The sequence below is a fragment of the Schistocerca americana genome, chromosome 3 (genome assembly GCF_021461395.2).
Source record: "Schistocerca americana isolate TAMUIC-IGC-003095 chromosome 3, iqSchAmer2.1, whole genome shotgun sequence".
Taxonomy (NCBI): domain Eukaryota; kingdom Metazoa; phylum Arthropoda; class Insecta; order Orthoptera; family Acrididae; genus Schistocerca; species Schistocerca americana.
The window spans coordinates 694,609,680-694,622,640 of NC_060121.1; the positions used below are offsets into that span (position 1 = coordinate 694,609,680).

General features: G+C 41.8%; 1 protein-coding gene across 2 annotated transcripts in view; it reads right to left on the bottom strand.

Moving 5' to 3' along the window:
- LOC124607339 (serine/threonine-protein kinase MAK) overlaps nucleotides 1-12,961 on the bottom strand; it is a 271,551-nt gene that overhangs the window by 228,934 nt on the left and 29,656 nt on the right. The window lies entirely within an intron of this gene.

Sequence of the window (12,961 nt, forward strand, 5' to 3'; positions counted from 1 at the left end):
CCATATTAATGTAGCAGTTGCTTATAAGTAGCATCATGTGCTTCAGATAATTCAATTCACAAGACAGCTATTACGAAATGATGAAAAATGTGGGAATTATTACTTTCATTTACACAAATCATCAGAATGTATTTAAACTGAAATACGAAAAACTGCATAAAGTGCTAAAATTATACACGTGGAAAAAATGTATCCCTAAATATTTTCCAGGTTTTACTATATGAAAACATTAACAACATGGACTAGCAAATTGTAAGAATTTTCCTATGAAAATAACCTTGTAGCCAATTGTATATTCAGTGATTAAGGCTGTTCCACTGTAAGTGGTCAATGTCTAATACAGAGCTGAAGTGAACAGCCATAACTAACAAAACATAAGACCTAAGTTTGCCTAGGTGTATATTCTCTAATTTGGGAAACGATAAAACTATCCTCAGCAGATTATCAATTTTGGTTATCTTTTTACGTTCATTAATGCTTGCATAAATTGTTTATATTGTCAGAAAAATACTATTGATGACTGTATAAATATAGTACTTTTGTTGTGCCTATCTGTGACTCAGCATCTCCACTATGTGGTGAGTAGCAGCTTCCCTTCTCATAAATGTTAAATATAATAAAGTGATAATTGTTTTATCACTGATTTATTAATACATGATGTGACATTCAGTTTTGTAATTTCTCAATATACACAATGGAAGGATGCCACGTTGAATGCCTTAAACCAATTAAAAATAATTTTAAAATATGGAGATGATTCTGTTCTACCACTCATCAATATTATTTATCTATAAAACTCTGCATTAGTGTGCAATTGAAATTTGGAGGTTAACGACCTTACAATCAACTGAAGCACAACCTGTATAAAGAAACAAATCTGTGTAATAGTTATGAAAAGCACATTCATTAAGAGTTATAAATGAGCTTGAAACAATACATTTATCAATGGAGCAGCAGTTTTCCAACAATAAATCCTTCATGCTTTTCTTAAACTCAACTTTATTAGTAACTAAACTTTTTATGGATGCTGGTAAGTCATTGAAAATATCTGTTCTTGAATACTGAACACCTTCTGGACCAAAGTGACAAATTTCAATACGAAATAAATGTATTGAAAAGGAGAAGTTAGTATCCCCAGTTTCTTGAACACACCTCTACGGGACAGTCTTGAATTCACATGCATTACAAATAACTCACATTACTTACTTTTGAACTTGGAAAACTTTAGCTTGGTTTGATGAGTTACCACAAAAGAATGATCCTGTATGACATAAGGAATGGAAGCAAGCAAATTAAGCTAGCTTTTTTATTTTTACACCACCTTTGTATAACAAACTCTGCATTGCAAATTCAAATTTGTTTAGGCACTTCATCGATTTCAAGTTACATGCCTCCAAATTGGATTTATTAAGTTGTAATGCCAAGAAATTAATACTGTCAACTTATTTTAGTTGATTGTCATTGTATTTTAAACATATATTTGGATGAAACCCCCTACAAACCCCAAAGTGCTTTAAGTGTTTCTTTTCCAAGTTTATGATATTTGTGTAGCCATGAAAATTTCATTAATTCATCTTTCTAACACTATATTTGATCTGCTAAAAATGTCTGCATCATTTGCAAACAAAACAAAACGGCATCTGATAACGTTAGAGAAGAAAGGTCATTAATACTGACAAGAAAGAGTAAGGGCTTTAAGATGCAACCTTGTGGGACAACACTTGTACTTAGTTCCCTGTTGGATGATAATTGGTAACTTAATACAGGACTCTTTCCTACTAACACCCTTTGTTTCCTATCAAAGAGAGATAATCTGAACCATTTTGTGACATTTCCTGTTAGAATGTTTATTATCAACCATTCAGTGTATTTTGATAAAATTGGTCTTGTCAACATGTAAAGTACAGTTAATACAATTAATACATCAGCTTTATGAGTAAATAAAGATACATTTTAGTAAGAGTACAATGTCAGCTCTAATACACTTATTAACATCAATATTCAGTAACTGAAATACTTGATATATAAATGCTAAATTACAACTGTATATCAATTACATACTTCTACATTTACAGTTTATGATTACTTATGACTAGTTGGAGCAATTACTCATATATTTAGTGATGTACATATAAATGTAGAATTCTAATTTTATGATTATTACATGCAATTTTACTGACACACGCAGCTACCCAAAGCACAGTTCTTGGAAAGCACTCGTCATGAAGTCATCAACTGAATAAAATTCTCGCTCTCTTAGCAAAGATTCTAAAACTTTCTTGTACTTGTGTAAGAGAGTCAAGTGAGCTGTTTTTGACAATTTGTTGAATTTAAGGCTCATGTGTTAATGGCTATTGTGTGGATGTGGGAAAGTCTTGAGTACAGAAAATGTATCATCTGGCTATTTCTTGTATTGTGCAAATGAACATTATTTCTTAGTTTAAGTTTGTTTACGTTTTCTTTAGCATAAACTAGACAACTATAGATGTAAAGGATGAGGACCGTCATTATGTTAAGTGCTCTGAACTCGCTTCTGCAATTCTCTCTAGGATGCAGACTTACATCAATGGCTTTCTTCTATCACTGAAAAATGTAAAGCTGACTTTCACGCATTTGTCCACAACAACATTCCATGTTGCAGATGTGAATGTAAGAAGGGATAATAAAAGCCATAGATTCTTGCTGATATTCTTAGTTACGTAACAAAAATAAAACTCTTGCCAATTTACTGCATAAGTAATTTATGTGCCCATTCCACAATAGTCATTTACCAATTACATTCTTATTCTCAGATTTCATTACCCCAAGATTATTTCAATGTTCTTTCATTTTTGTTTTGTTAATTGACAGCAGGCTGTCTAGACACCAGTGATTAGTCATCTTGATAATTGCCCTACCATAATATTGAAAACTTCGTAACTGTTCACCTGTTGTTATCAGTGTGGTGTCATCAGCATACAGCACATTCTCACATGGTATGTGACTTGAGAAATCATATATGTACACAATGGAGAGAAAATGTCCACGAACTGATCTACATCTACATCTACATCCATACTCCGCAAGCCACCTGACGGTGTGTGGCGGAGGGTACCATGAGTACCTCTATCGGTTCTCCCTTCTATTCCAGTCTCGTATTGTTCGTGGAAAGAAGGATTGTCGGTATGCCTCTGTGTGGGCTCTAATCTCTCTGATTTTATCCTCATGGTCTCTTCGCGAGATATATGTAGGAGGGAGGAATATACTGCTTGACTCTTCGGTGAAGGTATGTTCTCGAAACTTCAACAAAAGTCCGTACCCAGCTACTGAGCGTCTCTCCTGCAGAGTCTTCCACTGGAGTTTATCTATCATCTCCGTAACGCTTTTGCGATTACTAAATGATCCTGTAACGAAGTGCGCTGCTCTCCGTCGGATCTTCTCTATGTCTTCTATCAACCCTATCTGGTACGGATCCCACACTGCTGAGCAGTGTTCAACCAGCGGGCAAACAAGCGTACTGTAACCAACTTCCTTTGTTTTCGGATTGCATTTCCTTAGGATTCTTCCAATGAATCTCTGTCTGGCATCTGCTTTACCGACGATCCCTTTGGTATTCCATGTTTTATTTTCAACAACTGCGATGTCTGATTATTTGCACATACTAACTTCAGCCTGTCAGACAGATTCTAAATATACACCATAATATTCTAATTTATTTAAAGTATATTGTGATTAACACAATCAGACTTAGTTCATGAATCACAGATTACACATAGCCTGTAATTTATTATCTAATGCTTTAAGTATATTCTCACTGTGGTAGTAAATAGCCTTCTCCATATCAGAACCTTTTAGAAATCCCAACTGTGACTTTTGGACATGTCCAAAAGAACAGATACCACTCCACAAAAGGATTAATGACATTAGCAGTCAGTGAGTACTGATTTAAATTAACATCGAAAGATGAAAATTTGTGCTGGACTGGGATTTGAACCTGGGTGTTGGGCTTACTAGGCAGATGTAATGACCACTACGTCATTCGGACACCTAACACACCTCCCTCCAGTGCAAATTCTCAACTTATCCACACCCTACTGATGTATTGCCCCTTGCCCATCAATGTTATCATTCGTGGCATTTTGCTGACTCCCATAAGAGTTCAAGCTTTGTGTGCACCTGAACTGAAGGGGTCATTGGCCGTCCTCACCTGTACATAATTATAATTAAGATGAGGATGGCCATGATCTCTTCAGTGCAGAAGCTCACCAAACTTTAACTTTTATGGGAATCAGCAAAATGCCATGAATGAATCAATAGTGTGTGGATAAGTTAAGGAAGTTAAGAATTTGGGTCTGACAGAAGGGTGTTCCGTGCAGTTGCGATGACCACTGAGTTTGGATGGCGTAGTGGTCAGAATATCGGTCTAGTAAGCAGGAGACCTGGGTTCAAATCCCAGTCTGGCACAGATTTTCAAATTTCTCCACTCATCAGCCAAGAATTTTGACAGATTTCTTTATCTTCTTACTTATACAGAGGCTTAGCTTCAGCATATTTCAGCCAATCTGGAAATGTTCCAGTGACAGATGACTGCTTACACAAATGTCTTAAAATGTTACTAAACTCAGGAGAGTACTCTTTAATTAACTTTGTCGATATTTTTTCATAAATACTAGAATGTTCTGACTGCAAACATTTCACAGATGACATTACTTCTCCTAGAGTTGAGGGGGGTCATTTCATATTACTGAAGTTATTTGGAATAGCTGGGAATGACAGCAATTACTGGACCTGACAACCCTCTCTCTCCGGTAACAGATATGAAATGCAAAAGTGCTGCACACTACATACATCTGTTGCAAAAGTGTCATTTACTTTCAAAGCTATCTGCTCCTCCTCATCTATGGTTCCTCCTTCAGTACCTCCCACATTGTCTTTATTTCATTAGCTGATGTAATTATCTTTTTCTTGTAATGCATTTGCTTTGATGTCAGTATTAACTTCTTCAGTATTTTGCAGTAGGCCTTGAAATGAGCTTTAGTGTTAATGTTAAGAGGTTTTTCTGACAGACAGGTACAGTTTCCTCTTTGACGTAAAGGAAACCTGTTTTCCTTGAGTAGCCCATGGCTTTTTTGCTTACTTTGGTCTAATCTGGATTTGTTTTTAGTGAAACCAGTTTGTCAAGTAAGGTAAGAACTTTATTTATAAAGTTATGTACTTTGTATTCATGTCATGAGTACTGTGTAATTCATAACAGTTCTCACTTTTGAGAAGTTTCCTAAAATAATCAATTCTTGGCTTACCAGCTACTCTCCTGAAGTTTTGTATCCTAATTAGTTTCAACATTTAACATACAGTACTGAACTACATGCCTTGGTCTCAAGGGGCCACTAACTATTAGGTTTTAAATATAATTTTGTTCATAAACCTTTCTACAAAGGTATTATAAGTGCCTGTTTTCTTAGCAACTAGCTATCCTAGTTGGGAAGTTTACAGTAGGAATTACATTGAATTATAATGTTGCTGACTGCAATAAATTCTTACTGAAGTATTTCTTACGAAAATCTGTATTAAAGTTACCAGCAGCCTCTACTTCTTTGCTTTTCATTATTAAACAGCCCAACAGAGCTCCGAGGAAAAAATGTTAATGTACATATTCTTAAATGTGTAACAACTCCAGATAAATGTGGCAAACACCCCCCCCCCCCCCCTTTTCTCCATTTCAGCTCTACAGACGTGAGATGTTAAGCTAAATCCAGCAACGCTTTAACATATCTATACCACTGGTCACACGATGTTCAGAGGGGCAGATTATGTCAACTGGATTTGACGACTAATTTGAGAATGAAATATGTAGTTCACTAATTTTACTCCTCAATCCTCTAACATTCTGATGCAATAGTGACAGCTGGCATTTTCACCGGCTGAGATATACTTTGTATATGTAAAGTTTTTGGCAGCTGTCAGAAATTTTCAAATGAAAGCTGTTGGTATGGATGCAGTGTGCTAGAATTACACTGTTCAGGTTTTTTTTTTCCCAACCTGATTGTTTCAATTGTAACCTGTTTTACTGCTTGGTTTCTTTCTGTTTTGCTTTCTGCAGGATATTACAGTGACATTTAAGACCAAATTTTACATAACTTCCCATAGGGTAACTCCTATTCCAGTGTAAAGTATCTTCACATAAACTATTAAAATGAATTATTAGATTGTATTAAAATTAATATTGTTACTTTAATACAATAACATTTCATTTTGTCATCATTTAAAATCAGATGAAAGTAAAATGTACATTTGATTTTTTTTCTTCACATACAAGAGACTTTTCCACAAGAATCCAAAATACATTACTCATGGAATTGTAAATGTACATATCATCACACAGAGGATTCAAGTACATTTTTCTGCGTCAGGTACAACAATATGACAAATTTAGCTCTCAAGGAAGAATCAGGATTAAACAGTAACTGCATGGCATACCATAGAGAAATGAAAAGAAATTAACATCATATCATTTATATTGTTAGCAAGCCACACTCTACTATTCAGCAACTCTCCTTTAATCTCTTCAAAACAAGAACAGTGCAAAAGTGAAGTTTTGCATATTGACAGAATATAATATCGCTGCCATACCACAACAAGAACAACTGTATTTTTGCTAGATCAGTCCTCTGTAGTACACACTCTATGCTACGTGCATTGTGTACGCACTGCGAGAATAAAAGTATTCATAATAAGTGACGGGAGTGCAAGTGATTGTTTATCATTATAATTACCACACCCCATCCCAATACCTACAGTGGTGACCCCATTATTTTCTTTCCAACCATGCCACAAAATACCAAGTTATACTCATGCCGGCATGCCACTCACCACCATGGGATACAAACTTCATGCCGTGAAGCATATGTCCCAAAATGGTGTTTCATCCCCCTGGCATCACTACAGATGATTTATTTGTGCATCTATTTGGTGTTCTTGCTGATTTCCAGATGATATAACCAGTGCAATTGTGGTTCTCAAAAGGTCAACAATGTTCTCATTGTTTCAGCAAATGCTGAACCAGGACATCATTACATCTCGCCAAACGGATGAACACATTAAATCACAAATCAAGTACAATGTTATCAGTAAAGGTGGTGAATGAAGCCCGCCACTCCCTTAGTTAACTATGCTCCATCAACAGTAACCACACATGGCTGCCTGCTGCTGTCCCCACTTCCCACATAACCAGTGCTAGTAATATACGAATCAGTGACAGTATTAATGAAGTACACCACACTCATTTTCATTCTAATGACTCAGCGCTTATCGAAATTCCATGTGCAATGTACCAAATTATGGACATTCTCCAGAGTACCGCAATGTTGACAAACACTCGCCACCATATATGACTGCCTTCCACTGCAGAGAACCAATATTTACGAATTAATGTGGACAAATCTGTCCTACAAATGACCTTCCCGTGCCAATGTTTTTCCACAGCCCTGTTTTCCACACAAAACTGTATGTTACATGGGTGAGACTGACATCAGCCGTGCTCCGGGCCATGCCTGCCACATGACGTCACTCAACAAGCAGACACACCATGTCTACCTGCAATCACGCAGGGTTTTGACACCTCATGACCACAGACATCAACATGGCAAGCTCGACCGCAACTGCAACCAACACATCATGGGAACACAAGGAGTACCTACAACAAACACCATGTTGGTGACCTACACCATCCACCACAACTGCCACCAACCAGGACCTTTCCACTGCACTGCGTTCTTTAGTACCGCGTCCCGTGACAGCTGATCATGGCACTCACATTACCGACATGCCTACTGCAACTACCGTGCCATAATGCCAGTTGCCACCACTATCAGTGCCACCAGACGGTGTTCACAAACCTGCACCATGTACTTTGCATGATTACAACAAAATCATCCTGGTCCCGGCCCCTTGCCACCAGGCAGATTACCACTGACCAAGTTACATCTGCTGCCACTACAAGTTGATTCTCCACAAGTATGGTTTGCATTCAGAATGCATGATGCAATCGGCTGGAATTACAGACAATCATCGCAAGTTTTTTTGCTTTTGAACCACCTCCACACCAACACCGATCTTATCAGTGGCCTCCTATTGCAAGCACCAACCACTGACAGATATGAGACAGCGGAAATGCTCATACTACAGTGCCTCTTGCATTCACCTGAACAATGACTCCTCCTACCCATCGTTGAGACATCGGTGGACCATGACACCCCATCAGCGCTGTGGCGCAGGTAACACCTCGAAATTGCCACAAATCTCTTACCAGATCGTGCCCACTGGTCACTATGGCTTCTCGGTATGCCTGAAAACATACCGGCCGCACCCATGGAGGCCATTGTGCAGCATTCACTGCACAGCATCTAGCCAACTGACAGTTGCCGAGCTGCTTCAACCTCACCTGAGCCCCTCCACACCACACCCGTAGCTGCCTTGCAAGACTCTGCTGCAATAAGGCACCAACAATCAGATAGCATGACGGACCCACATTTGTAGCGGAATGTAAACAACCACCTGCCGCATTCACCACCAGCTGGCAACTCATGCCTAACCGTCACAACAATTCATCTGGCCAGGACTCTGCGACTACTCAGCTGCACCGCCTCTGCTGGTTCCACGCATGCTTTGGTGCCAATGCATGCCGCTGTCATCCATCCTGCAGCTACCCAAACTACTACAGCAGCGTGACACAGTTGCACGAGGCCACTCCCCTGCTTCAAGCCACCTTGCTATGAAACACAACAACACTCGACATATCCCACATCTACATTCTAATGGAGTGCGTGGCTCTTCGTACATGACAACCATATTAGAGCATACTTCCTAGTCAACACAGGTGCCAATCTCAGCACTCTGCCACCTCAGCTGGCGCCTGGAAAATGTACACCATCCGCTATACAACTACACACCTTGAACAATTCAGTGATTCCCGTGATAGGCACAGCCTCTATCATAGTTCAACTGGACAAGCACACCCCTCGTCTATGGACGTTTTTGTGGTTGACACTGTAGAGGCAGTGATGGGCGCAGATTTTTTGAGGCATTATAATCTTCTGCTGGACCTGTGTAGAGCCTTACTACTACATCGTGACGGCCGCATGCTGATCAGTGGAGTAAACTGTGATCACTTACCGATGGACAAGACTCCGCCGCCTGCTCCTCCTACCTTTGAGATAGTACTGGACCTCACACTAAAGTGCCACGCATTGCCTGAGGAGTTTAAAACTGTGACTACTGAATACACTAACCTCCGTTGCACCAATGCCAGCTCACAAGCAGCTAACTAACACTTCTGCAACAGCTGCTCTGAGCTACAACACAGCTGTACATCACACAGCAATGGCTGTTGTTGCACCAGCAACAATGAGAGCCGCCCATCCGAGATGCCGCCAACCCTTCAGAACCACAGGTCAGTCCAGTGTCTCTTACCTCTGTTGATGGTGCTCCCGCAAACAGACCGCGCAAAAACAGTGATATTGCCCTAGCGAGTCTAAACAGTGACATTGCTTCCACGAGCAGATTGTGTGCCTCACATGCTACTCCACATCAGCCCCATAAAAAGATTAACACTGTACGTTGGGGGGTTGGGTTGTTTTGGGGAAGGAGACCAGACAGCGTGGTCATCAGTCTCATCGGATTAGGGAAGGATCGGGAAGGAAGTCGGCCGTGCCCTTTCAAAGGAACCATCCCGGCATTTGCCTGGAGCGATTTAGGGAAATCACGGAAAACCTGAATCAGGATGGCCGGACGCGGGATTGAACCGTCGTCCTCCCGAATGCGAGTCCAGTGTCTAACCACTGCGCCACCTCGCTCAGTAACACTGTACGCAATGGTACTATACACAGAATTAATACTACCCCTGTTCCACAGGTCTGACGCTGACCCCACTGCCTTGCCCCTCACAAACTAAAGGTGGCCGAGGCCGCGATCGAGGAACTGTTAGACGAGGTGCACCATCAGGCCATCACACAATGCATGGGTGTCACCGATTACTATGAGAATGAAAAAAGATAAAACGTGGCACATGTGTGGGGACTATAGACATTTGAATGTGCGCACCATCATTGATAGTTATCCCATGCCCAATATTCAGGGCTTCTCCCAGGAACTGGCTGGTGCAACCATCTTTATCGTGATCGACTGCAAAAAAGCTTATTCGCAGATCCCAATGACCACTGAGGACATCACAAAGATGGCAATAATTACACCATTTGGCCTATCTGAATTCCTCTTTATGCCCTTCAGACTAAAGAACGCAGCCCAGACTTGGCAATGGTTCATTAACGGCTTGTTTTTTACCATATGCTTTTGCTATTGTTACTTGGATGATGTAATTATCTTCTCACAAACAGTTCAAAATGATGAGAAACACCTCCAAGTGGTATTTTACAGACCAGCAGAGCATGATGTTGTGGTCAATGAGGACAAATGCCAACTCCAGCAAAAATTTGTTACATTTGTAGGCCACCTCATCATCGTTTCAGGCATCCATCCCACCCCAGAAAAGATAGACCAAAACCATAACCTACCACCCCCAACGGCCTCTCAAGTGTTGCACTGTTTTAGGCATAATTAATTTTTACCAACAGCATCTCCCCCATGTTGCAGAAACACTTCTGCTGCTCACATAGTCACTCTGTGGCAAGAACACATCAGGCAAATGCAAGTTCACTTGGATTCCTGATATGCAAGCAGCTTTCAAGAACATCAAAACCAAGCTCGCTCAGACCACCACCCTGGCACACCCATCGCCGGGCGCCCATATGTTTATAACAGCTGACTTCAGCCACTGGGTGACTGGAGCAGTGCTACAACAGGAAGTCTCCCTGGCACAACTGAGCCCCTATGGTTTTTCTCACAGAAACTTACTGACTCCAAGAAAACATGACCAACCTCTGACTGTGAGCTTTCGGCAATATACGAGGCAGTTTGGTACTTCCAAGATGGCGTCGAACGCCGGCTGCTTACTATCTACACAGACCACCGCCCTCTGGCTCTGACGTTATTAAAAATCCAACAGCCAATACCTCCCGTCAATGATTCCACCACCTGGACTTGATTCCATAATCTACTACAGATGTCTGTTATGTAGGGGGAGAAAAATACATAGTGGCTGACTGCCTCTCACGACTCACTACCATGTCAGCATACTCGACTTCAACCAACTAACAGAGGCACAAGCAACTGACACAGACTTTCAACACCTGCTATCTGGACACACAAAGGGCTTCCTGCTCAGGCAGTGCACCACTGCAGGCACAACCAAACTAGTTTGGTGTGATGTATCCCATGGTAGGCAATGACCAATCATCCCACACAACTTCAGGAAGACAGTTTTTGACCTCCTCCACAATGTGTCTCACACTGGAGTATGCCTGCCACTGAAACTCATAATGGAACATTCAGTTTGAACTAACATAAAACTGAGCTGCATGGACGAGAGCCTGCATCCAATGCTAACAGGCCACGACACGACGTCAGGCCCAACCGCCCTTCAGAAAATTTCCCATCCTGAAAGGCCACTTCCAACATGTCCATATAGCCCTGGAGGGGCCACTCCCAGATTCAAATGGATACAAGTACTCTTGTCAGCCATAGACAGGACAACTCGATTGGTGGAGGCCACATCTCTGACTGCTATCTCAGCCAACACCATAGCCCGAGCTTTCATCACACTATAGATTGTATGCTTTGGCTGCCCAGACTCCCTGACAACAGACCAGGGCCGGCAGTTCGAGTTAGCCCTGTTCTCCAAGCTCTGGCAGCTCTGTGGGTGCCACCGGTTCCACATGATGGCCTACCATCTTTAATCCGACGGACTTGTGGAATGGTGGCACCGCATCAAGACAGCGCTTGTATGTCACAAGCGGGAGTGGACAGAAACCCTCTCCTGGGTGCTGCTGGGCATACAAACTGCCTACAAAGAAGATCTGAATGCCTCGCTGGCAGAGGTACTCTACAGGGAACCAATCACACTCCCAACAGAGTTCATATCACAAACCACCTACCACGTGGATGTCAATCTACCAGATCTAGTAAAACGTGTCAGGGACCACATCCACCACATCTGCCACCTCACTGCCATCTCACCATGCCAAACCAACCATCTTTGTACACAAGGACCTCCAATCATGTACACACGTCATGCTCAGCACTGATGCCATCAAACCCGCCCTCCACCCTGTGTACAACGGCCCGTTCAAGGTGTTGAAACAAGGGCCAACACTTTTGATACCTTACAAGCTTGAAAAATGACAACAGTCTCACTGAACCGCCTAAAATTGGCATGGACTTTAGCAGACATACACCTGGTGTTTACACTCCATTGGCCCGATTTCCAGGTCCTTCAGGCCAATTTACAGTTGGCCTAGACCTGCGGGATGACTTCCCAGAAGACATTTCCGTAACACCGCAGGAGTCACTACTCGTGGTTATGGCCAAATTCGACAACAGACAGTTGAGCTACAACACGGTCTTGAGGTCACAAGAGCACTGCAAATTCCTTCTGCCTACGATTGACACAGGATGTCTGAAATTCACTTTCTTCGGTTGACTACCTGCTCGTGTTGGCCCCGGAGCACTTTGTGATGACGACTGACACTCCGGAAACCGCTACTGGCGGACCAACAGCATCACCAACACTGGAGGACTCACCACCAGCCACCAACACCTCAACACACACTGCCACCGACCCATCAACACCACCGCTGACATCATGAGCTGGCCACCCTTTATGGCCACCCAGGCACTCAGCGGACTACAGTATGCTGGCCCTTGCTATCGCCAGTGGGACAATGCATCATGGTGTACACAAGTCACCATGCTGTGGGGGAGGGGGGGGGGGGCTCTGTGTGGACGTAGAAGCACTGGCTCTACCCCTCAATAATATCGCTGCACTACCGCAGCAAGAACAACTGTATCATTGCCAGATCAGTTCTCTGTA